We start from the raw sequence: 26,218 nt of genomic DNA, 5'->3' as shown, positions 1-26,218 counted from the left end.
CAGCAAGACAGTTCATCGCTCCAGTGCCTTGCCATTCACCTTCGCACCCCTGGCCCAGACTACATTCAATCATAGGACCTACTGAAGAGATGAGTCTTCAGTAAAGGCTTAAAGGTTGTGGCCGAGTCTGCGTCTCTCACCTGGATAGGCAGAACATTCCATAAAAATTGAGCTCTATAGGAGAAAGCCCTGCCTCCAGCTGTTTGCTTAGAGACAATAAGGAGGCCTGTGTATTGTGACCTTGGGGTTAGTGTAGGTATGTACAGCAGGACCAAATCGGAGAGATAGGTATGAGCAAGCCCATGTAATGATTTGTGGGTTATCTGGGTAGCCGGAGAGTAGAGCATTGCAGTAGTCTAATCTAGAAGTGACAAAAGCATGGATTAGCTTCTCTGCATCATTTTTGGACAAAATGAAGATGGAAAAAACTATCCTTGAAATATTCTTGGTATGTTTGTCAAAATAGAGATCAGGGTCCAGAGTAACGCCGAGGTCTTTCACAGTTTTATTTGAGACAACTGTACAACCATCAAGATTCATTGTCAGATCCAACAGCATATCTCTTTGTTTCTTGTGACCTAGAACTAGTATCTCTGTTTTGTTCGAGTTTAAAATAAAAAAAATTGCCACCATCGACTTCCTAATGTCTGAAACATAGGCTTCCAGGGTATATTGATGTTTCATCGAAATGTACAGCTGTGTGTCATCCGCTTAGCAGTGAAAGTTGACATTGTGTTTCCGAATGGCATCACGAAGAGTAGGAATATATAGTGAAAACAATAGTGGGCCTAAAATGGAACGTTGAGGAACGCAGAAACTTGCAATTGATTTGTCAGAGGACAAACTATCCACAGAGACGAACTGATATTGTTCCGACAGATAAGATCTAAACCAGGCAAGAACTTGTCTGTGTAGACCAATTAGGGTTTCTAATCTCTCCAAAATAATGTGGTGATCGATGGTGTCAAAAGCAGCACTAAGGTCTATGAGCACCAGGACAGATGCAGAGTCTTGGTCTGACGCCATTAAAAGGTAATTTACCACCTTCACGAGTGCAGTCTCAGTGCTATGATGGGGTCTAAAACCAGACTGAAGCATTTTGTATGAATCATTTGTCTTCGGGAACGAAGCTTTTTCAAAATGTTTTGAGAGGAATGGGAGATTCGATTTCCGGGTCAAGGTTTTGATTTTTCAAGAGAGGCTTTATTACTGCCACGTTTAGTGAGTTTGGAGGATAGGGAGCTAAAGTTTCAACTTTTCTGCCTGTGGCTAGGGAAGCCTGACCTGTTCACTGGGTTCCAAAATAAAACTAACACAAAGAAGCCCCAAAATGTCACAAAAAAACGAGCAGTGTGTCTTGCATGGAGAGAGTCACCTCGATGTATGGGGGAAAGGTGTGTTTATCCCCGGGACACACCCGTGTCCAGGTGTGTCCAATTTCGCTGAGGACCCTCCCAGCTCTGCCAACTGACATCCTGTTAAAGAGAACAAGAGCAGAAAGAAAGAATTAGGCAGACAGAGTTCGAGGGTCGTCACAACCTGGTCAGTCTATGTCAGGGAAAGAGCATGTTTGGTACACTCAGTGTAAGTTTCTAATGGAGATTTTCATCTCTGTCACATATGGAACCGCTCACATCAGGTGTGCAGTTTAAAATTGTGTTTTCCCACGAATTGCAATTTGGTAAATGTTTGAAATTTTACTTTTTATTGGTGGTTTCATTAAGATAAATTGTAATGTGATTTCTGTCATTCTGAGCACCATGGGTGGACGCCCATTAGGTCATGCACCCAATGACAATGGGTAAATTAAAATCTTTCAGATCACGTTGTCCAGCACCATTTTTTCCTAACAGAAACCCTGGTTCAGGGGTCCGTCAGATGTCAATGAGTGTGTGCGTGGCTATTAGACGTATTGGTGTGTGTGAGGTGTGTCTGTGTGTGTTCCTGTCTGTGTGGGTGTTTGTACTATATGTGTGTGTGTGTTATCTGTGTGTGCACTTGGCTGCATCTGTGTGTGCCCTCGGCTCCAATCTGTCCAAAACCAGCAACAATCAAATCTCTACAAAAGGCCCCTTCATTTCTGACTCACTGAACAGTTAAACAATAGTAACAGTGCCAAGGAACGTTTAACGCTGCAGTCTCTAAACTGTGACTGGAACATTTTCTATTGTCCTCCACTGGAGTGTTAGCTCGTCGGAGCGCTCCTGTCTCAGGCTGCCAAAGCCATCATCTTGGCCTACATCATTCCCTGCTCCAACGGAACACAGTCAGTACATTTCTATGGAAAATGCCAAGATATAATGGGAGCAATATGTTTCTTTATTTCCCTCTCCACTAGCTATGGGGGGAGAGTGAAACATGAAGGCACAGGCCTGGAATGACAGATGCTAATTCTATTAGCGACTCCTGAGGAGCACTTTTGGGTGTCTACCAATGAATTGAAACAGTGTCATGTGGTGTAGGAGAACAAAAACAATGTGAGGCAGGATGTGATGCCACTGGTGTTACGGCTCTGGCTCAAAGTTTCCCATATGAACAGATTTAGGATCAGCTTCACCTTAGCTATCAATGTCTTAACTGGCCTCAGATCATTGTCTGGTGGCAACGTTATCTTACTCTGGTGTTGCCGCTCTGGATAGTAGTTCCCTTTGGCACAGATTTAGGATCAGCCTACCCTTTAACCACTATGGCAACTAAAATGCTAAGCTGACCTCAGATCAGTATCTAGAGGGAACTTTATCCTATTCCGGTGATACTGGAATGATGAGATTTCCATTATGTCTAATAAGACTCCTATCCTGGCAGAGCACTATGATTATTACCTTGCCCTGTCTCTATGTAAGACATCTGCTTCAAATCCATTCTCACAGTCTTATATTTTAAATTTTTGTTATTTAGCAGATGCTCTTATCCAGAGCGACATACAGTCTTCTATCCACTGAAACAGCAGTTTGGACAAAGCAAGATTCAAAGCAGTAGGTTCCAGAGCACACTAGTATTCAATACCCAGAAATAGCCATTCACATCCAAAGATCCAAAGAACAGTGAATGATTGATTAAAGAAGCAAACACATTCAATTAAGTTTTTTTGGGGGACAATGCATGAAATACCTTGCTCAGATGCCATACGAGATGCTAGGAGAATAGCTCCGACTTAAACAATGGACTGTGGAAAATGTACCAGACATGTTTATTCAAAACTATCTCTTCTGGAATTTTATTCTGAATTGTATTTTTATTTGATTTTATTTGGATTCCCATTAGCCGACGCCAATGGAGACAGCTAGTCTTCTTGACACATAACGAAAAAAGACATGCTATTATTTGACTACAGCTCAGCGTTCAACACCATGGTGCCCTCAAAGCTCATCACTAAGCTAATGGACTCTGGGACTAAACACCTTCCTCTGCAGCTGGATCCTGAACTTCCTGGCGAACCGCCCCCAGGTGGTAAGGGTAGGTAACAACACATACTCCATGCTAATCCTCAACCCGAGGACCAGGGGTGCTTGCTCAGTCCCCTCCTGTACTCCCTGTTCACTCATGACTGCATGGCCAGGCACGATTCCAACACCATCATTAAGTTTGCAGATGACACAACAGTAGTAGGCCTAATCACCGACAACGACGAGACAGCCTATAGGGAGGAGGTCAGAGAACTGGCAGTCAATGAACAACATTCTCACATAAGTGTTCCTTTTGTCCAGGTGAGAAAGGGCAGTGTCGAGTGCAATTGAGATTGCGTCATCTGTGGATCTGTTGGGGCGGTATGCGAATTGGAGTGGGTCTAGGGTGTCCGGGAGGATGCTGTTGATGTGAGCCATGACCAGCCTTTCAAAGCACTTCATGGCTACCGACGTGAGTGCCACGGGGCGGTAATAATTTAGTCAGGTTACCTTTGCTTCCTTGGGCACACGGACTATGGTGGTCTGCTTGAAACATGTAGGTATTACAGACTCGGTCAGGGAGAGGTTGAAAATGTAAGTGAAGACACTTGACAGTTGGTCAGCACATGCTTTGAGTACACTTCCTTTTAATCCGTCTGGCCCAGCGGCTTTGTGAATGTTGACCTGTTCACATCGGCTACCGAGAGCGTTATCACACATCCAGATCAGCTGGTGCTCTCGTGCATACTTCAGTGTTGCTTGCCTCGAAGCGAGCATAAGGCATTTAGCTCGTCTGGTAGGCCCGCATTACATTATCACCATTCAATGAGTGTATCTGCTTACAATGTACATTTAAATGCAGAGGCTAATGTGTAGCAAAACAATTTAATGTTGTAAAAAGTAATTGTAGACACTTTTTCCTGGGCACCACAACACAAGATGGGGAGAGAAGTTAGAAACAGTGCAGGTATCCTCTTATCTGCTTTGCATAGGTTGCCGTGAGTGGCGTACTGATTGATTCTCAGTGATTTCAATGTCTCCACTTTCAGTTATGGAGAAAGAGCAGTAGAGTTAAGAGAGGATATGGAAAATATCTTAACGTTTTAGAAGTATCAGGCTGTAAAGAAATGATTCCAACTATATCTAAGATTCCATTTATATCGTAGACTCAGTTGCTTTGTGGTACTTCTCCCAGCAAATACTTTGTGTGAAGTGTACTATCATGTTCCATGAAACCTTTGTGTGAAGTGTACTATCATGTTCCATGAAACTTACCCTGATACATATGCCTATAAATACCCAATTGTGAGTGCTTGTTGAAGTCCTCAAAGCTAACCAAGAAATGGTATTACCTCTTGCTATTTGCAGTTCCTCGGTTTGAAGTTACTCTTTTGAGCCCAACTTCTTTGTGATAGGGGGCAGCATTTTCACTTTTTGATTAATTGCGTGCCCATAGTGAACTGCCTCCTACTCTGTCCCATATGCTAATATATGCATATTATTATTACTATTGGATATGAAACACTCTGAAGTTTCTAAAACTGTTTGAATGATGTCTGTGAGTATAACAGAACTCATGTGGCAGGCAAAAACCTGAGAAAAAATCCAAACAGGAAGTGAGAATTCTGAGGCTGGTCGATGTTCAACTCATCGCCTATTCAATTCCCTGTAAGATATGAATTTGTTTGCACTTTCTACGCCTTCCACTAGATGTCACCAGTCTGTAGAATGTGGAATGAAGCCTCTACTGTGATGTTGAGCCGGATGGGAGGTGTTTCAGTCATTGGTCTGGCAGAATGCCAGTTCCTGGTCATTAGCGTTCCAAACGATATCGTCTTGCTTTCCATAACTTCCAGAGACAGAAAGGAATTCTCCGGTTGGAACGTTATTGGATAGTTATGATAACAACATCCTGAATATTGATTCTCTACTTAGTTTGACCAGTTTACTCGACCTGTTATATAACTTTTTGAAGTTTTCGTCCGAGTTCTGCGCGAGCGTTTGGACATGTGCACTAAACATGCTAGCAAAAGTAGCTACTTAGACATAAATAATGGACATTATCGAACAAAACAACGATTTATTGTGGAACTAGGATTCCTGGGAGTGCATTCTGATGAAGATCATCAAAGGTAAGGGAATATTTATGATGTAATTTCGTATTTCTGTTGACTCCAACATGGCGGAGAAATGTTGTTATATCTGAGCGCCGTCTCAGATTATTGCATGGTGTGCTTTTTCCGTAAAGTTTTTTTGAAATCTGACACAGCGGTTGCATTAAGAACAAGTGTATCTTTAAATCTATGTAAAACATGTATCTTTCATCAAAGTTTATGATGAGTATTTCTGTTATTTGACGTGGCTCTCTGCAATTTCTCCTGATATTTGGAGGCATTTCTGAACATGGCGCCAATGTAAACCGAGATTTGTGGATGTAAATATGCACATTATCGAACAAAACATAAATGTATTGTGTAACATGATGTCCTATGAGTGTCATCTGATGAAGATCATCAAAGGTTAGTGATTAATTTTATCTCTATTCCTGCTTTTTGTGACTACTATCTTTGGCTGGGAAAATGGCTGTGTTTTTCTGTGCCTATGTACTGAGCTAACATAATCGTTTGGTGTGCTTTCGCCGTAAATCCTTTTTGAAATCAGACATGTTGGCTGGATTCACAACATGTGTAGCTTTAATTTGGTGTCTTTCATGTGTGATTTCATGAAAGATTGATTTTTATAGTAATATACACTGCTAAAAAAAATAAAGGGAACACTTAAACAACACAATGTAACTCCAAGTCAATCACACTTCTGTGAAATCAAACTGTCCACTTAGGAAGCAACACTGATTGACAATAAATTTCACATGCTGTTGTGCAAACGGAATAGACAAAAGGTGGAAATTATAGGCAATTAGCAAGACACCCCCAATAAAGGAGTGGTTCTGCAGGTGGTGACCACAGACCACTTCTCAGTTCCTATGCTTCCTGGCTGATGTTTTGGTCACTTTTGAATGCTGGCGGTGCTTTCACTCTAGTGGTAGCATGAGACGGAGTCTACAACCCACACAAGTGGCTCAGGTAGCGCAGCTCATCCAGGATGGCACATCAATGCGAGCTGTGGCAAGAAGGTTTGCTGTGTCTGTCAGCGTAGTGTCCAGAGCATGGAGGCGCTACCAGGAGACAGGCCAGTACATCAGGAGACGTGGAGGAGGCCGTAGGAGGGCAACAACCCAGCAGCAGGACCGCTACCTCCGCCTTTGTGCAAGGAGGAGCACTGCCAGAGCCCTGCAAAATGACCTCCAGCAGGCCACAAATGTGCATGTGTCTGCTCAAACGGTCAGAAACAGACTCCATGAGGGTGGTATGAGGGCCCGACGTCCACAGGTGGGGGTTGTGCTTACAGCCCAACACCGTGCAGGACGTTTGGCATTTGCCAGAGAACACCAAGTTTGGCAAATTCGCCACTGGCGCCCTGGGCTCTTCACAGATGAAAGCAGGTTCACACTGAGCACATGAGCACATGTGACAGACGTGACAGAGTCTGGAGACGCCGTGGAGAACGTTCTGCTGCCTGCAACATCCTCCAGCATGACCGGTTTGGCGGTGGGTCAGTCATGGTGTGGGGTGGCATTTCTTTGTGGGGCCGCACAGCCCTCCATGTGCTCGCCAGAGGTAGCCTGACTGCCATTAGGTACCGAGATGAGATCCTCAGACCCCTTGTGAGACCATATGCTGACACATGCACATTTGTGGCCTGCTGGAGGTCATTTTGCAGGGCTCTGGCAGTGCTCCTCCTTGCACAAAGGCTTCCTAGGCCGTCAATTTGTTCTTAACTGACTTGCATAGTTAAATAAAATAAAAAACTAATTTTTAATTCTCCATGTGGATTTAATGGATTTAATTCTCCATGTGGACCTATTTATGGGTGAATTCTGAAAAGCTTCGAATGATTGTTCCATAAGGTTGTGGTTTTTAGGGAGTGATATTTGTTGTTGTAGAAAATGTTTCATTTTCTTCCATATTGTTATAGTGTTCTTAAGTATGAAGTTGCTAATGTTCTTAGCTTTATCCTTTGAAAATAGACACGAAAAAGATTCTGGGGATGAGCATGTGCATCTTCAATATGTACCCATTGCTTGTCTTCAGTGCATTTAACAATATGTCGCAAGTAAAAGCCTTGGCTAGCGAGTTGATACAATTCCAAGTCTGGAAGGTTAAAATCACCTTCAGACTTAGGAAGATGTAAAACTTTCCTTTTAATTCAATGAATTGTATTTGCCCATATAAAGTCAATTATGACGAATATACTTTTGTAAATTTCAATTTTATTTATTTTATATAGCCCTTCGTACATCAGCTAATATCTCGAAGTGCTGTACAGACACCCAGCCTAAAACCCCAAACAGCTAGTAATGCAGGTGTAGAAGCACGGTGGCTAGGAAAAACTCCCTAGAAAGGCCAAAACCTAGGAAGAAACCTAGAGAGGAACCAGGCTATGAGGGGTGGCCAGTCCTCTTCTGGCTGTGCCGGGTGGAGATTATAACAGAACTATGCCAAGATGTTCAAAAGTGTTCATAAGTGACAAGCATGGTCAAATAATAATCATGAATAATTTTCAGTTGGCTTTTCATAGCCGATCATCAAGAGTTGAAAAACAACAGGTCTGGGACAGGTGGCGGTTCCATAACCGCAGGCAGAACAGCTGAAACTGGAATAGCAGCAAGGCCAGGTGGACTGGGGACAGCAAGGAGTCACCACGGGCGGCAGTCCCGACGCATGGTCCTAGGGCCCAGGTCCTCCGAGAGAAAGAAAGAGAGAAGGAGAAAATTAGAGAGAGCCAAGATTTTCAAAATGTTCATAAATGACAAGCATGGTCAAATAATAATCAGGAATAAATCTCAGTTGGCTTTTCATAGCCGATCATTAAGAGTTGAAAACAGCAGGTCTGGGACAGGTAGGGGTTCCATAACCGCAGGCAGAACAGTTGAAACTGGAATAGCAGCAAGGCCAGGCGGACTGGGGACAGCAAGGAGTCACCACGGCCGGTAGTCCCGGCGTATGGTCCTAGGGCTCAGGTCCTCCGAGAGAAAGAAAGAGAGAAGGAGAAAATTAGAGAGCGCCAAGATTTTCAAAATGTTCATAAATGACAAGCATGGTCAAATAATAATCAGGAATAAATCTCAGTTGGCTTTTCATAGCCGATCATTAAGAGTTGAAAACAGCAGGTCTGGGACAGGTAGGGGTTCCGTAACTGCAGGCAGAATAGTTGAAACTGGAATAGCAGCAAGGCCAGGCGGACTGGGGACAGCAAGGTGTCATCATGCCCGGTAGTCCTGACATATGGTCCTAGGGCTCAGGTTCTCAGAGAGAAAGAGAGAACGAAAGAATTAGAGAGAGCATACTTAAATTCACACAGGACACTGGATAAGACAGGAGAAGTACTCCAGGTAACCAACTGACCCTAGCCCCCCGACACATAAACTACTGCAGCATAAATACTGGAGGCTGAGACAGGAGCGGTCAGGAGACACTGTGGCCCCATCCGAAGAAACCCCCGGACAGGGCCAAACAGGAAGGATATAACCCCACCCACTTTGCCAAAGCACAGCCCCCGCACCACTAGAGGGAAATCCTCAACCACCAACATTACAATCCGGAGACAAGGCCGAGTATAACCCACAAAGGTCTCCACCACAGCACAAACCAAGGGGGGGCGCCAACCCAGACAGGAAGATCACGTCAGTAACTCAACCCACTCAAGTGACGCACCCCTCCTAGGGACGGCATGAAAGAGCACCAGCAAGCCAGTGACTCAGCCCCTGTAACAGGGTTAGAGGCAGAGAATCCCAGTGGAGAGAGGGGAACCGGCCTGGCAGAGACAGCAAGGGCGGTTCGTTGCTCCAGAGCCTTTCCGTTCACCTTCACACTCCTGGGCCAGACTACACTCAACCATATGACCTACTGAAGAGATAAGTCTTCAGTAAAGACTTAAAGGTTGAGACCGAGTCTGCGTCTCTCACATGGGTAGGCAGACTGTTCCATAAAAATGGAGATCTATAGGAGAAAGCCCTGCCTCCCGCTGTTTGCTTAGAAATTCTAGGGACAATTAGGAGGCCTGCGTCTTGTGACCGTAGCGTACGTATTGGTATGTACGGCAGGACCAACTCGGAAAGATAGGTAGGAGCAAGCCCATGTAACGCTTTATAGGTTAACAGTAAAACCTTGAAATCAGCCCTTGCCTTAACAGGAAGCCAGTGTAGGGAAGCTAGCACTGGAGTAATGTGATCAAATTTCTTGGTTCTAGTCAGGATTCTAGCAGCCGTATTTAGCACTAACTGAAGTTTATTTAGTGCTTTATCCGGGTAGCCGGAAAGTAGAGCATTGCAGTAGTCTAACCTAGAAGTAACAAATGCATGGATTAATTTTTCTGCATCATTTTTGGACAGAAAATTTCTGATTTTTGCAATGTTACGTAGATGGAAAAAAGCTGTCCTTGAAACAGTCTTGATGTGTTCGTCAAAAGAGAGATCAGGGTCAAGAGTAACGCCGAGGTCCTTCACAGTTTTATTTGAGACGACTTTACAACCATCAAGATGAATTGTCAGATTTAACAGAAGATCTCTTTGTTTCTTGGGACCTAGAACAAGCATCTCTGTTTTGTCCGAGTTTAAAAGTAGAAAGTTGTCAGCCATCCACTTCCTTATGTCTGAAACACAGGCTTCTAGCGAGGGCAATTTTGGGGCTTCACCATGTTTCATTGAAATGTACAGCTGTGTGTCATCCGCATAGCAGTGAAAGTTAACATTATGTTTTCGAATAACATCCCCAAGAGGTAAAATATATAGTGAAAACAATAGTGGTCCTAAAACGGAACCTTGAGGAACACCGAAATGTACAGTTGATTTGTCAGAGGACAGACCATTCACAGAGACAAACTGATATCTTTCCGACAGGTAAGATCTAAACCAGGCCAGAACTTGTCCGTGTAGACCAATTTGGGTTTCCAGTCTCTCCAAAAGAATATGGTGATCGATGGTGTCAAAGGCAGCACTAAGGTCTAGTAGCACGAGGACAGATGCAGAGCCTCGGTCTGACGCCATTAAAAGGTCATTTACCACCTTCACAAGTGCAGTCTCAGTGCTATGATGGGGTCTAAAACCAGACTGAAGCATTTCGTATACATTGTTTGTCTTCAGAAAGGCAGTGAGTTGCTGCGCAACAGCTTTTTCAAAATTTTTTGAGAGGAATGGAAGATTCGATATAGGCCGATAGTTTTTTATATTTTCCGGGTCAAGGTTTGGCTTTTTCAAGAGAGGCTTTATCACTGCCACTTTTAGTGAGTCTGGTACACATCCGGTGGATAGAGAGCTGTTTATTATGTTCAACATAGGAGGGCCAAGCACAGGAAGCAGCTCCTTCAGCAGTTTAGTAGGAATAGGATCCAGTATGCAGCTTGAAGGTTTAGAGGCCATGATTATTTTCATCATTGTGTCAAGAGATATAGTACTAAAACACTTAAGTGTCTCTCCCGATCCCAGGCCCTCGCAGAGCTGTGCGGATCCAGGACAGCTAAGCCCTGGAGGAATACGCAGATTCAAAGAGGAGTCCGTAATTTGCTTTCTAATGGTCATGATCTTTTCCTCAAAGAAGTTCATGAATTTATTACTGCTGAAGTGAAAGCCATCCTCTCTTGGGGAATGCTGCTTTTTAGTTAGTTTCGCAACAGTATCAAAAATAAATTTTGGATTGTTCTTATTTTCCTCGATTAAGTTGGAAAAGTAGGATGATCGAGCAGCAGTGAGGGCTCTTCGGTACTGCACGGTACTGTCTTTCCAAGCTAGTCGGAAGACTTCCAGTTTGGTGTGGCGCCATTTCCGTTCCAATTTCCTGGAAGCTTGCTTCAAAGCTCGGGTATTTTCTGTATACCAGGGAGCTAGTTTCTTATGACAAATGTTTTTCGTTTTTAGGGGTGCAACTGCATCTAGGGTATTGCGCAAGGTTAAATTGAGTTCCTCAGTTAGGTGGTTAATTGATTTTTGTCCTCTGATGTCCTTGGGTAGGCAGAAGGAGTCTGGAAGGGCATCAAGGAATTTTTGTGTTGTCTGAGAATTTATAGCACGACTTTTGATGCTCCTTGGTTGGGGTCTGAGCAGATTATTTGTTGCGATTGCAAACGTAATAAAATGGTGGTCCGATAGTCCAGGATTATGTGGAAAAACATTAAGATCTACAACATTTATTCCATGGGACAAAACTAGGTCCAGAGTATGACTGTGGCAGTGAGTAGGTCCAGAGACATGTTGGACAAAACCCACTGAGTCGATGATGGCTCCGAAAGACTTTTGGAGTGGGTCTGTGGACTGTCTTCTGTGGAATGTCTTCTGTGGGGTAACTGGTATTACCAAAAATAAATGCAAAAACTTTGGCAGCCATGCCATTCTAAAGAGGTTTATTCTACGTGTAAGATTTATGGGGAGATTATTCCATTTAATTTGATCTGGTTTCATATTGTTGATTAATGGAATACAGTTATCTTTATATATTTGTTTTTTTGTCACTTATTAAGCATCATAAGTATTTAATTTGTTTTGTGGTCCACTTAAAGGATTGATGTAGATCGTGAGTTGTTCTTTTTCCTATTGCCCTTGTTTAGTTTATTTCCACACTAATTTTCTATTCTGAGATTTTTTTGATTCTGAAAATATTTTGAGCAAAAAGGCATCACATTTTCAATATTGGTCAGGTATATCAGGAAATCATCTTCAATTAAGTTTAGTTTATATTGATGTTTACCAATACTGATACCGGTAATATTTGGATCCGGTCTAATTCTTTCTGCAAGTAGTTCAATTGCCAGTCCAAACCGGAGGGGGAGAGCAATTCCATCAGATAATGTATTATTTGTGTATATGTGTGTCTATTTTTGCTTTAGGACATTTACAATATTTTTTATAAAATGTATTATTTCAGCTGGACAGTTGGAAGCTTCCAGTGTTTTGAATAGAAAAGGCCATTCAAGAGGGTTGAAAGCCTTTTTGGTTATCAACAGTCATTATTGATGAATGTATATGTTGTTTTTTTACGTGTTGTATTAAACTGAAACATGTTCTTGTATTTTTTTGCAAGTGTCTATTTTTTATAAATGCCACGCCCTGATCTGTTTCACCTGGCCCTGTGCTTGTCTCCACCCCCCTCCAGGTGTCACCCATCTTCCCCACTTATCCCCTGGGCATTATTACCTGTGTTTTATGTCTGTCTGTGCCAGTTTGTCCTGTTTGTCAACCAGCGTTTTGTCTCAGCTCTTGCTTTTCCCCAGTCTCTCTTTTTCTCGGCCTCCTGGTTTTGACCCTTGCCTGTCCTGACTCGGAGCCTGCCTGCCTGACCACTCTGCCAGCCCCTGACCCTGTGCCTGCCTGCCGTCCTGTACCTTTGCCACTCTACTCTGGATTATCGATCCCTGCCTGCCTTGACCTGTCGTTTGCCTGCCCTTGTTGTTGTAATAAACATTGTTACCTCAACACAGTCTGCGCTTTGGTCTTACCTGAAACATGATAATAAACCCTTTTTATTGATATGTATCAAGTCTGGTAAGACTTTTGCCCTTCTGTTGCTTATAAGCTTTGTTATTATTTTATTGTTACAATTTAACAGTTTGATACATGAACCTAGGAAGTACTGAATTCCATACCCACAGCACTGCCGGGAATCGGAGTTGAGACTTGAGTCTTTTTTTTCCTCCACTGACTGTCTGATTGGAATGAATTGATTGCCTTTTTTTCTAAGCTTAATAGACACGTCCTCGACAAATCAAATGGACTGGTCATGGATTTTGATTTTCTCCCCCCCTTGTGCCTTCAGAATGTTTACTTTTGTCTGATATTTCCACAGCTTTAAGATTACCATGCGAGGCTATTTCCTATTTCACGTCGATCTGATGGCATCACTCCAGATCCTCCGGTGATACATCCACCCCAAGCTTCTCCAATATCAGCTTGATTACATAGCTGGAAAGGTCTAATTTTTCCTCGTATTCTGGTAGGGACAATATTCTCATATTATTTTGTCTCAGTTTCTAGCTGGTCCAGTACATCTTCTAAAGTTGGTAGATTTATTTACCAAAAGGTACATTTTGTTGTCTTGTTCGTCCACATGCGCACCCTGTATATGCATATCTGACATGATAGACTCTACTTTCCTTTCGAGCAAATCTACTTTTTTAACAAACGATTTTAAAAGTTTGTGTGTTTTGGTGAGCATTGAGAGCATTTTTGCTATGTTTTCATGGACATCCTTCAGCTCTGCATTGCTCTCATTTGTATCTCCAAGTACTTTGTTTTTTCCTGTAAGGAAGCCATTTGCCCACAGATTGGTTCGCCATTATATATAACTGACTGCTCATTCTCTCCCGGTTGCTTGGGGATACAGTGGGGAGAACAAGTATTTGATACACTGCCGATTTTGCAGGTTTTCCTACTTACAAAGCATGTAGAGGTCTGTCATTTTTATCATAGGTACACTTCAACTGTGAGAGACGGAATCTAAAAAAAAAATCCAAAAAATCACATTGTATGATTTTTAAATAATTAATTTGCATTTTATTGCATGACATAAGTATTTGATCACCTACCAACCAGTAAGAATTCCGGCTCTCACAGACCTGTTAGTTTTTCTTTAAGAAGCCCTCCTGTTCTCCACTCATTACCTGTATTAACTGCACCTGTTTGAACTCGTTACCTGTATAAAAGACACCTGTCCACACACTCAATCAAACAGATTCCAACCTCTCCACAATAGCCAAGACCAGAGAGCTGTGTAAGGACATCAGGGATAAAATTGTAGACCTGCACAAGGCTGGGATGGGCTACAGGACAATAGGCAAGCAGCTTGGTGAGAAGGAAACAACTGTTGGCGCAATTATTAGAAAATGGAAGAAGTTCAAGATGACGGTCAATCACCCTCGGTCTGGGGCTCCATGCAAGATCTCACCTCGTGGGGCATCAATGATCATGAGGAAGGTGAGGGATCAGCCCAGAACTACACGGCAGGACCTGGTCAATGACCGGGAGAGAGCTGGGACCACAGTCTCAAAGAAAACCATTAGTAACACACTACGCCGTCATGGATTAAAATCCTGCAGCGCACGCAAGGTCCCCCTGCTTAAGCCAGTGCATGTCCAGGCCCGTCTGAAGTTTGCCAATGACCATCTGGATGATCCAGAGGAGGAATGGGAGAAGGTCATGTGGTCTGATGAGACAAAAATAGAGCTTTTTGGTCTAACTCCACTCGCCGTGTTTGGAGGAAGAAGAAGTATGAGTACAACCCCAAGAACACCATCCCAACCGTGAAGCATGGAGGTGGAAACATCATTCTTTGGGGATGCTTTTCTGCAAAGGGGACAGGACGACTGCACCGTATTGAGGGGAGGATGGATGGGGCCATGTATCGCGAGATCTTGGCCAACAACCTCCTTCCCTCAGTAAGAGCATTGAAGATGGGTCGTGGCTGGGTCTTCCAGCATGACAACGACACGAAGCACACAGCCATGGCAACTAAGGAGTGGCTCCGTAAGAAGCATCTCAAGGTCCTGGAGTGGCCTAGCCAGTCTCCAGACCTGAACCCAATAGAAAATCTTTGGAGGGAGCTGAAAGTCCGTATTGCCCAGCGACAGCCCCGAAACCTGAAGGATCTGGAGAAGATCTGTAGGGAGGAGTGGGCCAAAATCCCTGCTGCAGTGTGTGCAAACCTATTCAAGAACTACAGGAAACGTATGATCTCTGTAATTGCAAACAAAGGTTTCTGTACCAAATATTAAGTTCTGCTTTTCTGATGTATCAAATACTTATGTCATGCAATAAAATGCAAATTAATTACTTAAAAATCATACAATGTGATTTTCTGGATTTTTGTTTTAGATTCCGTCTCTCATAGTTGAAGTGTACCTATGATAAAAATTACAGACCTCTACATGCTTTGTAAGTAGGAAAACCTGCAAAATCGGCAGTGTATCAAATACTTGTTCTCCCCACTGTATATTGATCTAACAATTTTAAAGGATTAATTTAAACTATGCTGTCTGGCTTCTACATATAATCACAGTGTTGACGGTACAAAACAGAGCTACTCCCTCCCCATGCGTCCTGTCGGTACAAGCATGCTCCTTCTTCTTACTGGGGATTGAAAGTGATTGACTTTCAATCCCCAGTAATTACTCCAGTAAATGAATCAAACACAGTGAGTGACCAGAACAAACAGCAAAGCCAGAGGGCCTGCATGGGACCAATGCTGGGGAAGCCGAGCTAGTTAGTTAGCTAGCCTAGTTAGCTCAGCTAGTTAATGTAGTTACAGATGTAGGATCTTAATTTCACCAGTATTGTTGCAGCAAAATAATCCTGCAGCAACAGGATTTGAGCGTAATGTTGCATGATTGGTGGATAGGCTATAGAGCCCCACAGTGGAGGTGTCATAATACCTATTAAACCTAGTGGTCAAACAGAGAAATGGTTCCAATTGTTTTTCCACCATTCATTTTTCCCGTAGGGGGTTTTAGAAACACTAAGGGCTGTGTTTTGTGTAGTCTTACCCTGGCATGACGTTTTGATAACTGTGTAAATCTCTCTTGGACAACGTGACTTTTATCAATATATTTGTCTGTATTTACTCTCAGATTCAAAAATGCTAATTAGCATCAAAGTAGACATCATGCAAAACAACAAATCCCTGCAAGCTCCTGCACGTCATCTCTAGCTGACACCTTTGCTAACAGGTATTGTGTCCATTTAAAACTTGCACAAGACAGTTCACAGAATTGTCCATTTAAAGAAATGTAGCCAATTTATTCATTACTACATTTAGCTATGAACATTAGTTAATAGTCGATCCAGAGATTTTTACCTTTGCCTCGATTCGGCAGTCTTATCCATATCATTATGGCATTTGTAGTGCTTTATGATAGCCACATTAGCAGCTAATTAGCGTTTCATTTTTGGAGGTAAATACAGGTGAATATATTGATCAGTCACCTTGTCCTCGAGAGATTTATCAAAACATCACATCAGGGTAAGCCTACACGAAACACAGCCCTTATTTTAAGAGTTTCTAAAATCCCCTACGGGAAAATGAATGGTGGAAAAACGATTGGAACCATTTCCCTGTTTGTCCACTAGGTTTTATGGATATTATGACTCATACTGTGGTAGTCTATTAGCTGGCCAAAATTAGGTTAAATAAAAAGTGCAATAATTTAATATAAATGTGTGTAAGTCCGGGTTTTCAGTGAATTTATATACATCACAACGCTGTGCAGGAAAATTCTCAGCAACAAAAGAGTGATCAAATTAAGTTCCTACATCTATAGTTAGCTAGATTAGCTCGAAAAAAGAAAGATTGGCTGACATGTACAGTTGAAGTGGAAAGTTTACATACACCTTAGCCAAATACATTTAAACACAGTTTTTCACAATTCCTGACATTTAATCCCAGTAAAATTTCCCTGCCTTAGGTCAGTTAGGATCACCACTTTATTTAAAAAATGTGAAATGTCAGAATAATAGTATATAATGACCCACATACCCAGTGGGTCAGAAGTTTACATATACTCAATTGGTATTTGGTAGAATTGACTTTAAATTGTTTAACTTGGGTCAAACATTTCAGGTAGCCTTCCACAAGCTTCCCACAATAAGTTGGGTGAATTTTGGCCCATTCCTCCTGACAGAGCTGGTGTAACTGAGTCAGGTTTGTAGGCCTCCTTGCTCGCACATGCTTTTTCAGTTCTGCCAACACATTTTCTATAGAATTGAGGTCAGGGTTTTGTGATGGCCACTCCAATACATTGACTTCATTGTCCTTAAGCCATTTTGCCACAACTTTGGAAGTATGCTTGTGGTCATTGTCCATTTGGAAGACCCATTTGCAACCAAGCTTTAACTTCCTGACTGATGTCTTGATATGTTGCTTCAATATATCCACATAGTTTTCCTACCTCATGCCATCTATTTTGTGAAGTGCACAAGTCACTCCTGCAGCAAAGCACCCCCACAACATGATGCTGCCACCCCCGTGCTTCACGGTTGGGATGGTGTTCTTCGGCTTGCAAGCCTCCCTCTTTCTCCTTCAAACATAACGATCGTCATTATGGCCAAACAGTTCTATTTTTGTTTAATCAAACCAGAGGACATTTCTCCAAAAAGTACAATCTTTGTCCCCATGTGCAGTTGCAAACCGTGGTCCGGCTTTTTTATGGCAGTTTTGGAGCAGTGGCTTTTTCCTTGCTGAGCGGCCTTTCAGGTTATGTCCAAATAGGACTAATTTTACTGTGGATATAGATACTTTTGTACCTGTTTCCTCCACCATCTTCACAAAGTCCTTTGCTGTTGTTCTGGGATTGATTTGCACTTTTCGCACCAAAGTACGTTCATCTCTAGGAGACGGAACGCATCTCATTCCTGAGCGGTATGACGGCTGCGTGGTCCCATGGTGTTTATACTTGCACACTATTGTTTGTACAGATGAACGTGGTACCTTCAGGCATTTGAAATTGCTCCCAATGATGAACCAAACTTGTGGAGGTCTACAATTCTTTTCTGGGGTCTTGGCTGATTTCTTTTGATTTTCCCATGATGTCAAGCAAAGAGGCACTGAGTTTGAAGGTAGGCCTTGAAATACATCCACAGGTACACCTCCAATTGACTCAAATTATGTCAATTGGCCTATCAGAAGCTTCTAAAGCCATGACATCATTTTCTGGAATTTTCCAAGCTGTTTAAAGGCACAGTCAACTTAGTGTATGTACACTTCTGACCCACTGGAATTGTGATACAGTGAATTATACTGTCTGTAAACAATTGTTGAAAAATGTTCTTGTGTCATGCACAAAGTAGATGTCCTAACCGACTTGCCAAAACTATAGTTTGTTATCAAGAAATTTGTGGAGTGGTTGAAAACCTAGTTTTAATGACTCCAACCTAAGTGTATGTAAACTTCCGACTTCAACTGTAACTATAGGTATTCACTCACATATGATTGTAATAGTCAGCTAATGTTTTGACATTTTCTGTTGGTTTAATAGAGTAGCTCTATGATCAGACGATAATCGAATCCTTTCAATATTGTGATTAAGTGCCCCATAATACCATATTTGATGAATTGTGGAATCATAATCATGACACAAATAATCAGGGAATTACTGGCCTATATTTCAGAAGTAGTGCAGGTGTTTGGAAGGGAAATAGCGAGAGAGTAGTGAATGTTGGTAGAAGAATGAAAAACGGTATTTATTCATGATGACATCTGTGTCACAATCCATATTTACCAAGGCTCCATGTGTTTGGACCAGCTCTAAATCCTGTTGCTGGAATCTCACTCTAATTGGTTGTTTTCAAACACATGTCAGAATAAAGAAAGAGCCCTGGGAGGATCCGCAGCCAATTCTAGCCTGGATATACACATAACAGGTTGGGGAATTGTCTCCGAGGTGAGATTCACACAACAACATAATAAGGACAGGAGTAAGCAAAAGCTTTTCCCTCCTGAAACTCAGACATACTCTTGTTTTGGTGTTCTATCTCTTCTATCCCTGGATCGTTCCACCAATTCGGTGCCTTTTAAGAAGTATAACTTAAAAATAAGGGATTTCACCTAATTTTAACATTCTGTGATAAAAAGCACATGTTCAACTTAATTAAAAAAAGTTTCCCTAATAAATAAACATAGTTAGTGTCTATTAAGTGCCAAATAATGTAACCAGGTTGACTGTAACAGGGATTGTCGAATTCTTCTTAAAAAAGTAATGAATCTCCTTGTGACAGGCTTGTTGTGTCCTACAGGGAGGGGCAATTGAATGCAAGCTTCACTTTTTTTATTAAAACATTTCTAGCCTCTCTATCTACAGTATGGGTAACAGGGTTGAGATGTTATGCTCGACCCGCTCAGTTTTCCACCAGAAAATTGCCAAAAATAGTACAACCAGCTCACCTGCTTTTTAATCTATGATTTGACTATTAGATATTCAATGTTTCTTTTGAAAAATACATATTTAAAAAGGAATCGTTTCACCATATTAAAATGAGAGTTCAGCTCACGTAATAGGGTTGACCTTGAAATGAGGGACAGACATAAATGAATCACTAATCACATGAAATCAATAATAATCTTCTGAAATGATTTAGTCAAAGCAGCCAAATAACTAGGTCTTTCCAATGAATGTTAAACTTGGAGACATTTTGGAATTAAGTGGGTTAAAATCTTCCTATAAGTGACACAGGGTTGATGGAGGGATATGGCAAAATGCTCAACTTCAGAACTTTATCAAGCCTCTATTCATATAAAAAAAATTGATTTATTGTATTATCCATGTGGTCTATATTAAAGGGCACTTCATTTAATATAACAGGCTTATAAAATTGTTTCACAATTTCTACTTAAAATATAAAATGGACCCAAAAGGCACTAATTTCATCGAACACCCCCGTCTTCACAGCTTCCTCTTGGAATCTTTAAATCTTTTGTTAAAACAGGAAAATAGATCTCCCCAGATGTATTCAAACAGCAGGTTACATCCTCATAAGCAAGTCGAAAAGCTGAGGAGTGTTGTTTCTCTTACTGCAGGCCTGTTAGGTATTTCCCTTTATTGAAAATAATTATAATCAACCAAAGCGGCTGAAGCTCCATATCACCACCAACAACAACAACAACACCATGCATTCCCTGGTGTCCGTGGGCTGTCTTCACTGACCACTTAAAATGCTGAACGGGCTGTGCCTGTTAAACAATGATTACTATTATTCATCTGCTCTGACCACACTGTGGGTATGGCTGGTAGGAGAAAAAAAGAAAGTGCTGTGTAGGAAAAGCTTTGTGGTTATTTCCTCCCTTGCTGGACAGACTGGCAGGCCACAGCATATTAAGTGGAGGAAGGGAATGTATTTTTTCTATTCTTCCAGTCCCTCTTTCACACACACACATACACACACACACACACCGTCAGAAAGGCTTGTCACAATCCAGGCAGCCTTGCCTCTTTAACTTCCCACATGTGTCTGGGCTTCTAAATCTGTCTGGCGACCATAAGGCTGTAACTCAGCCCTAGCAGCCTTAGCAGAGTGGTGTAGAATCTCCAGTCCCCGCGAGTAGCAGAGCAGAGTGGAGTAGAGTAGCCTCCAACGAGACCTCTTGGATAACGGAGTGTGCGTAGTGTCCAGGAAATACCTCACGACTTGGGCAGGGACATGTTATTGGAAAAGCTGACAAGGGGGCTGCCTGGAGTCTGTCATGCAGCTTTTTAAGAGGAGCTCAATCTCCTTTTATCTGCCTGACACACCCTGATTTAGTGAGAGATCACTGAGAGCCCTGAGTGAGAGACAGAGGGATAGGAGAAGGAGAGCAAGACAGGTTGGAGAGGTAAGTTTTTTTCCGCTCAGTTCCTGTCTTTTGTTTTACAGGGACTTTTAAGTTTGCTACTCATAATGTTGAGTGATGGAATGGGGAGTAGGCGTGAAGAAGACTGCTCTTTATTTAGAACACTATTGCCTTATTGTTCGGAAGAAACTAAATTAAGTTTGCCCTTCTCTTTTGAAAAGAGTCATTTTAGTTTGTCTCAGTAACTGTTTGTTTTTGCTTCATGTTTTTCCCAGCACTCACGAAAGTCTATTTTATAACCATTGTTCACGGAGACCTCTGGACTGAGGAGGGGAATGTATGTGTTTCCAGGAGAAGTTACGGAGGCGTAATGCCCAAACTTTTTCAGAAAAAATCATCGCAAAAAGATTTTCAAGGGTGTTGCTCTGTAACTCTCTCCTCACAGCCGCTAGCGATCGTACGCTGGGACTGACTAGCCAACTTCACCATATCAGTCCTGTCGGCAACACATTTTGTTTCAATTACTTTGCCCCTATGGGATACATGTTCCTATAAATAAGTAACTTACTGTGGAAAGAGTTCAGGCAGCAGGCTTATGGTTGTGGGGGTCCACTGAGAAGAGTTACATACTTTACTACTTTACTACTGACTGTAGTTTCAGCAGTGTAGGAGGGGGTTGTGGCTACTGGTATGTCTATGTGTGTGGGCAGGGTTCAGGGGGGGATTGGCGCTCTTTGGCAGAGACTTCCCAAAATAGTGTTGTGAACAACAAATGCTGTGTGTCCATTGGGGCAGTCCTAAACCCTTATATAGCAACGAGGATCCAAGCAGGTGTTGAGTGTTTATTCGCGTTGTTGATATTTGCTGTGACCACGTGAGTCAAAGGCAGAGAGGCGGGTGTCAGGAGTAGAGGAGGTGTGATATTTAGCTATTTCCTCAGAGGGATAAACACAGCCAGGCAAGCAGTGACCTGAGATGACAGAGATGGGGACAAATGTTGTGTTATTCATTCTGTATAAAGTTACTGAATAAAATCACCCACAGATCTCATGTGTACAGAACTGTATTGCAAGCACAGTATTGCCTTGGTATGCAATATCAGCTTGGCATTGCAAACTCTATTGTGCATTGTACTGTGCATTCCTGTATTTGTAGTGTGCAAACAAGCCAAATAGGTGTCCTTTCCTCTGTATCACATGTGTATGTAAATCCTGTGAGAATCAACAGCTCCTTTCCAGTCTGCCCCAGAGACAGAGCTTGTTGAAGATGTCTGAGTTTTTCTCAGAAGGATCTGTGCCAAGGCTCAGTATGTAGCACAGACACACTTCAAAATGAGAGCTCCTTCTCATCTGTTTAACATTTAGCTAGACTGTGTACTGATGTTTTCTCTGCCCACTGGAAATCAGAGAGGGAGAGAGTAGAGCAAGAGAGGGGGAGTAGAAAGAGACAGAGATAGAGAGAGTGAGGAGAGAGAGGAAAAGTGAAAGAGAGTGAGGGGAAGAGTGTAAGAGAGAGGCAGAGATAATGTGTGGATTATACTTTTGAATAGTTGCCACATGATGTCCAGTGCTTCCCAGTCGAGTTTGGCAAGATGCTGCAAAAGTAGTTCCTGTGAAAACTGCTTTCCACATCTCTCTATATTAGTGTTGTTGATATTCTTGATATTCTATTCTTGGGAGACGTTTAAAAATGGGCATGTTGAGAGTTCTTTTTCTTTTTGTTTAGTTCTGGCAGTTTGATGAGTAACATATATCCTGGCTTGACATTGTGCAAGCAGCTCCTCCATCGGCTGTTTCTTGTCACTCTCCAGATCATTAGGCCTTCATTAGGGTGCACCAACTCACTATAAAATATAATTGGGGAGCAGCAGTCAAATCCAATGGTCCTGAAGAGTCACTCACCCCTCTTGGAATGGGCTCATAAAGTTTTTACAATGAAGGCATTAATTGAGTCATATTGATCACTTCCTTTAATATTAATTCCCTAACTACAACTAGTCACCTGATGCCTTTTAAATAGGCGTCATCTCCCTGCACAAGTTATGTTTTGTCTTTTTAAACAATCAATACACAGTTTACCTGACTGCTGTGCTGTTTTTAAAGCAATGGAAAATACTATTGAGTCTCATTCAGATCACTTGAGGTAGAGTGCTGCTCTTTTCTTCATATAACACCAAAGCTTTCAGAGGTGTTTCTCTCTGTAAGTGTATGGATACTAAGTAGAGTTGCATGTGTTGTCTATGGCCCCTCTCAGTCCTTCTCCTTCCTGACAGTTCCTTCCTGAGTACACGGCAAACAGGGTCAACTCTGGTCTCTCTCTCTTTGTCTACTTTAGTCTGCAAAGTCCTGTTTTTGAGCAGAATGGTAATGGTATCAATGTATAGAAACTGTCTCCAGTGCGGGAAGATACTGTGCCTACTTAAGAGCTATAGGTAAAGGATAAGGTAGAGGGAACAATAATATATGCCATTGGGGCGGCAGGTAGCCTAGTGGTTAGAGCGTTGGTCGTGTAACCGAAAGGTTGCAAGATCAAAACCCCGAGCTGACAAGGTAAAAATCTGTCGTTCCGACCCTGAACGAAGCAGTTAACCCACTGTTCCTAGGCTGTCATTGAAAATAAGAATTTGTTCTTAACTGACTTGCCTAGTTAAGTAAAAGAAAAAAAAAATGCAGACACTTTTATTCAAAGCGACTTACATTCATGCGTGTATACATTTTATGTATGGCTGGCCCCAGAAATCAAACCCACAACCCTGGCTGTGTAAGCGACATCCTCTACCAACTGAGCCATACAGGACAACCATGCCCTTCTCAAATAAGGGTTTCATGTCCCACAAGACATTTGGCCTGCAATAATATATCGCATTGTGCAATTTTGCGAAGTGTAATAACAGCCTGTTATGTATACAAAGCATGGCCTGCATGCAGACTGTACCATAATCTGTATATTCTTTAAATATGACAGCCGACCTGGGTGGAAATGGTTAAGGTAAGGGTTAAAGTTTGGGATAGGGTTTAAACCAAAAAAAATTAAAAACAGTGTCCACAACTGGGATCGAACACGCAACCTTCTGATTCACCATCCCCATCCACAATGCCCTAGCAAAACCCAAGCATACTTGAAATATGTATTTCACCATTATTTAACCAGGTGGGCAAGTTGAGAACACGTTCTCATTTACAATTACCTAGGTATTTGTAGTTGTCCACATTTTGTAAGTCAGAGCCGTCCAGAGTAGTGATGTTGGACAGGCGGGCAGGTGCAGGCAGCGATCGGTTGAAGAGCATGCATTTAGTTTTACTTGTATTTAAGAGCAATTGGAGGCCACGGAAGGAGAGTTGTATGGCATTGAAGCTCGCCTGGAGGGTAGTTAACACAGTGTCCAAAGAAGGGCCAGAAGTATACAGAATGGTGTCGTCTGCGTAGAGGTGGATCAGAGACTCACAAGCAGCAAGAGCGACATCATTGATGTATACAGAGCAGAGAGTCGGTCCAAGAATTGACCCTGTGGCACCCCCATAGAGACTGCCAGAGGCCCGGACAACAGACCCTCCGATTTGACACACTGAACTCTATCAGAGAAGTAGTTGGTGAACCAGGCGAGGCAATCATTTGAGAAACCAAGGCTGTCGAGTCTGCCGATGAGGATGTGGTGATTGACAGAGTCGAAAGCCTTGGCCAGGTCAATGAATACGGCTGCACAGTATTGTTTCTTATCGATGGCGGTTAAGATATCGTTTAGGACCTTGAGCGTGGCTGAGGTGCACCCATGACCAGCTCTGAAACCAGATTGCATAGCGGAGAAGGTATGGTGGGATTCAAAATGGTCGGTAATCTGTTTGTTGACTTGGCTTTCGAAGACCTTAGAAAGGCAGGGTAGGATAGATATAGGTCTGTAACAGTTTGGGTCAAGAGTGTCCCCCCCTCTGAAGAGGGGGATGACCGCAGCTGCTTTCCAATCTTTGGGAATCTCAGACGACACGAAAGAGAGGTTGAACAGACTAGTAATAGGGGTGGCAAAACATTTCAGCAGATCATTTTAGAAAGAAAGGGTCCAGATTATCTAGCCCAGCTGATTTGTAGGGGTCCAGATTTTGCAGCTCTTTCAGAACATCAGCTGACTGGATTTGGGAGAAGGAGAAATGGGGAAGGTTTGGGTGAGTAGCTGTGAGGGGTGCAGTGCTGTTGACCGGGGTAGGGGTAGCCAGGTGGAAAGCATGGCCAGCCGTAGAAAAATGCTTATTGAAATTCTCAATTATAGTGGATTTGTCGGTGGTGACAGTGTTTCCTATCTTCAGTACAGTGGGCAGCTGGGAGGAGATGTTCTTATTCTCCATGGACTTTACAGTGTCCCAGAACTTTTTTGAGTTTGTTGCAGGAGGCAAATTTCTCCTTGAAAAAGCTAGCCTTGGCTTTTCTAACTGCCTGTGTATATTGGTTTCTAGCTTCCCTGAAAAGTTGCATATCACGGGGGCTGTTCGATGCTAATGCAGAACGCCATAGGATGTTTTTGTGTTGGTTAAGGGCTGTCAGGTCTGGAGAGAACCAAGGGCTATATCTGTTCTTGGTTCTAAATTTCTTGAATGGGGCATGCTTATTTAAGATGGTGAGGAAGGCATTTAAAAAAAAAAAAAACAGGCATCCTCTACTGACGGGATGAGATCAATATCCTTCCAGGATACCCCAGCCAGGTCGATTAGAAAGGCCTGCTCGCTGAAGTGTTTCAGGGAGCGTTTGACAGTGATGAGTGGAGGTCGTTTGACCGCTGACCCATTACGGATGCAGGCAATGAGGCAGTGATCGCTGAGATCTTGGTTGAAAACAGCAGAGGTGTATTTAGAGGGCAGGTTGGTTAGGATGATATCTATGAGGGTGCCCGTGTTTACGGCTTTGGGGTGGTACCTGGTAGGTTCATTGATAATTTGTGTGAGATTGAGGGCATCAAGCTTAGATTGTAGGATGGCTGGGGTGTTAAGCATGTTCCAGTTTAGGTCGCCTAGCAGAACGAGCTCTGAAGATAGATGGGGGGCAATCAGTTCACATATGGTGTCCAGAGGACAGCTGGGGGCAGAGGGTGGTCTATAGCAGGCGGCAACGGTGAGAGACTTGTTTTTAGAGAGGTGGATTTTTAAAAGTAGAAGTTCAAATTGCTTGGGTACAGAACTCTGCGGGCTATCTTTGCAGTAGATTGCAACACCGCCTCCTTTGGCCGTTCTATCTTGTCTGAAAACGTTGTAGTTAGGGATGAAAATGTCAGAATTTTTGGTGGTCTTCCTAAGCCAGGATTCAGACACCCGGCTAAAACATCCGGGTGTGCTAAAACAGTGAATAAAACAAACTTAGGGAGGAGGCTTCTAATGTTAACATGCATGAAACCAAGGCTATTACGGTTACAGAAGTCATCAAAAGGGAGCGCCTGGGGAATAGGAGTGGAGCTAGGCACTGCAGGGCCTGGATTCACCTCTACATCAC

The 26,218-nt window shown here is 42.7% G+C and overlaps 1 protein-coding gene and 1 long non-coding RNA gene across 4 annotated transcripts in view; one reads left to right on the top strand and one right to left on the bottom strand.

Annotated features, from left to right (window-relative positions):
• LOC139532056 (delta-sarcoglycan-like) overlaps positions 1-26,218 on the top strand; it is a 303,224-nt gene that overhangs the window by 183,794 nt on the left and 93,212 nt on the right. For 2 of the 3 annotated variants that reach the window (XM_071329173.1, XM_071329191.1), the window contains exon 1: positions 20,379-20,788. The exons of the other annotated variant lie outside the window; for it this stretch is intronic. The gene's annotated coding sequence lies outside the window, so the exon portion shown is untranslated. Of the gene's footprint in view, positions 1-20,378; positions 20,789-26,218 lie in introns of those variants that run through there. 3 annotated transcript variants of the gene reach the window in all.
• On the bottom strand, positions 7,700-21,428 carry LOC139532069 (uncharacterized). Its single transcript, XR_011666488.1, has 2 exons — positions 21,315-21,428; positions 7,700-8,751 (listed from the first exon to the last, which is right to left on the bottom strand). It is a non-coding gene; the product is annotated as an uncharacterized lncRNA (long non-coding RNA).

Source organism: Salvelinus alpinus, chromosome 1 (genome assembly GCF_045679555.1).
Source record: "Salvelinus alpinus chromosome 1, SLU_Salpinus.1, whole genome shotgun sequence".
NCBI lineage: Eukaryota > Metazoa > Chordata > Actinopteri > Salmoniformes > Salmonidae > Salvelinus > Salvelinus alpinus.
This window is presented reverse-complemented; position numbering and strand designations above follow the sequence as displayed.